Source organism: Eschrichtius robustus, chromosome X (genome assembly GCF_028021215.1).
Source record: "Eschrichtius robustus isolate mEscRob2 chromosome X, mEscRob2.pri, whole genome shotgun sequence".
Taxonomy (NCBI): Eukaryota; Metazoa; Chordata; class Mammalia; order Artiodactyla; family Eschrichtiidae; genus Eschrichtius; species Eschrichtius robustus.
Window position 1 is genome coordinate 38,130,774 of NC_090845.1, and position 3,298 is coordinate 38,134,071.

General features: G+C 45.1%; 1 non-coding gene across 1 annotated transcript; it reads right to left on the reverse strand.

The window, feature by feature from the left end:
- Positions 1-551: 551 nt before the first annotated feature.
- Positions 552-658, reverse strand: LOC137757585 (U6 spliceosomal RNA). Its single transcript, XR_011072423.1, has one exon. It is a non-coding gene; the product is annotated as a U6 spliceosomal RNA (small nuclear RNA).
- Between the last annotated feature and the right edge of the window lie 2,640 nt (positions 659-3,298).

A 3,298-nucleotide genomic window follows, 5' to 3' on the forward strand; every position in this document is an offset into this window, starting at 1 on the left:
CCGCCTGGGGAGTCTCTCTGGCCATTAGCTCGCAGGTGGCTGAAGCCAGTCCCTCTCTCAACACGTGCAAAACTGCAACAAGGAAACTGGTGTCTTTCTTAAATTCCATCTCCAGGCAGCAAAGCCTCTCAAATCTTGAGCTAAACTTTTGTGTGTGTATGGAGTATAAAGTTTACTTTAGAAGAGATCCTTTTTTGTACTGTTTTTTTGTGTGTGCGTGTGGTGAGCTAGGTTTTCGGATACCAGGAAATTTTTATTTTTTTAATTGAAGTATAGTTGATTTACAATATTAGTTTAGTTTAGTTTCAGGTGTACAGCAAAGTGATTCAGTGATAAACACACACACACACACACACACACACACACTCGTTTTTCAGATTCTTTTCCCTTATAGATTATTACAAGATACTATAGTTCCCTGTGCTATACAGTAGGTCCTTGTTGTTTATCTATTTTATATATAATACTGTGTATCTGTTAATCCCAAACCCCTAATTTATCCCTCCCTCCCCCAGGAAATTTTTATTCTAGTCTTCATATTTTTTCTGCATTAAAAAAATGAGTGCTTCACGAATTTGCGTGCCATCCTTGTGCAGGGCCCACGCTAATCTTCTCTGTATGGTTCCAATTGTAGCATATGTGCTGCTGAAGCGAGCACTATCCTCTTTCTTTATTGTGGTAAAATATAGATAACATAAAATTTACCATCTTAACCTTTTTGAAGAGTCCAGATCAGTGGCATTAAAGACATGTGCATTGTTGGGCAACCATCACCACCATCCAGCTCCAGAACATTTTTATCTTCCCAAACTGAAACTCTGCACCCATTAAACATTGACTCCTTCTTTCCTCCTGGCAGCTACCATCCTACTTTCTGCCTCTATGAATCTGACCACACTAGGCACCTCATATAAGTGGAATCATACACTTGTCCTTTTGTGTCTGGCTACTGTTTTCCACAGTGGCTGCACCATTTTACATTCCGGCCAGCAGTGCACAAGGGATCCAATTTCTCCACGTCCTCGTCAACACTTGTTATTCTCTGTTTCTTCTGGGTTTTGAAAATAGCCATCCTGATGGGCGTGAAGTAGTCTCTCCTCATGGTATTTTTTTTTTTTTTTTAAAGTGCTTCTATAGCACCTTGTATTTTTTTTTTTTAATTTAATTTAATTAATTAATTTATTTATTTATGGCTGTGCTGGGTCTCCGTTTCTGCGCGAGGGCTTTCTCCAGTTGCGGCAAGCGGGGGCCACTCCCCACCGCGGTGCGCGGGCCTCTCACTATCGCGGCCTCTCCCGTTGTGGAGCACAGGCTCCAGACGCGCAGGCTCAGCAATTGTGGCTCATGGGCCCAGTTGCTCCACGGCACGTGGGATCCTCCCAGACCAGGGCTCGAACCCGTGTCCTCTGCACTGGCAGGCAGATTCTCAACCACTGCGCCACCAGGGAAGCCCTCTCCTCATGGTTTTGATTTCTTTAGCTAAACTTCTATTTGTTGGGGAAAGAGTTGAGAGTAATGATTCCTGTACAGGATGTTAACTGTGAATGGACTCGACTTTGCCTGTCAGAGGCCAACCTTCCCACCTCTGGCAGGTCACCTGTGTCCTCTGAGGCCCGTCGTATAAAATATGCATGAAGTGTCAAAATCCCTTCCCCGAGGATTATTGATGCCATCAGTTCATATGTAAAAAGTTCTTCTAGATGTTTCAGTGCATGCATTTTATCTTTCGTTAATTCATTTTCTAAATGGCAAGCAAGTGCAAATACAGGTGACCGAGAGACTGGGGTGGGGAGGCCTGGGTCATCCCCGCATAAGAGCACCGGGTGCCGGATGTGTGGGAGGAGCACAGAATTGGGAGCCATCCTTCTTGTTTCCCTTTCTCCCACCTCTGTTAGCAAGATTTTTGTTTTTGCTTTTGCAACACATTCCAGTGTCTGTTGTCAAGCACACACAAGGCTTTCTAGGAAAGCCAAAGGCCAAGCCCTGGCTGCCTTGGCTGATAAAGATGAAGTGAGCCACTCTCAGATTTGGACAGTTTCTTACTTACATAAACAGTGAAAGGAAGATTAGTCGGAGGTGCCAGCTCCCTGGGTGTTTGCCTCACCCCAAAAAGGATGACATCAGAACAAAATGGGCCTGATGGGCCGATTCTAGACTGGCAGTATAAAAATATAAAACTAGGCAGTTTTGTACAAGCTCTATCTTGAGGGGGGTGGTATGAAAATTTCCTAGCTCATCAGAACCCAGGAGGTGATGAGAAACCATCCCCTGAAAGCCTCCCAGGGCAGATAGGGGGGTGTTATGGGCTGAATTATATCCCCCCCCCACCCCAAATTCATATGTTGAAATCCTAATCCCTAGTATCTGGGAACGTGACTGTATTTGGAGACAGGGCCTGTAAAGATGTAATTACATTAAAGTGAGATCATATGGGTGGGCCCTAATCCAATCTGATCGGTGTCTTTACAAGAAGAGGAGATTAGGACACAGAGAGACGATGATGTAAAGACTCAGGAAGAAGACAGCCATCTATAAACCACGGGGAAAGGCCTGGAACCCATCCTTCCTTCTTGGCCCTCAGAAGGAACCAACTCTGCCGGCACCTTGATCCGGCACTTCCAGCCTCCAGAACCATGAGGAATTAAATTTCTGTTGTGTAAGCCACTCAGTCTGTGGTGCTGTGCATGACAGTCTGAGCTGACTAACATGGGAGATGAATGGAAGATGGCCTCAGAGCACTCCTCACAGACCTCCATCTTCTCATGTTCCGCCAAGATGAAGATTAGCTGCGGTTCAAGCTTTGCCTGTGTTGTGACCCGTGTGGATACATGGAAGGTCACTAGGGTGCCATGGTACAGCTGTTCCTGGGGGAACACTGGCCTGTCACCTGCTTTGCAGATAATGAGATATTACGCTGGCCGTGGCTTCCAAATCTTCTAATGCATATATATATATTCACTTGTATTGTTTTAACTTGAAAATTTTTATTTAGAAAAAAAATGGGATTATACCCTACCTACTTTTTTGCAAGATTCTTTTTTCACTTGGTGGGCAGTGTCACGGGCAGCCTTACTGACCCTGCTACAATAGTGTACCCTTGAGTCTTGAGGCCAACATTTCCATGGGCCGTCCCCTGAGTCCCCACCTTCCTGATGGTGGCACAGATGACTTGAGAGGTGAACCCGTAAGGAGACCATTGTGTTTTCAGCACCAGAGCTATGGTGGCCTAGTATAGGACAGCGGCAACGATGGAGAAGAGTAGATGAATTTGAGATGTGTAGAATATACATAAAATCTC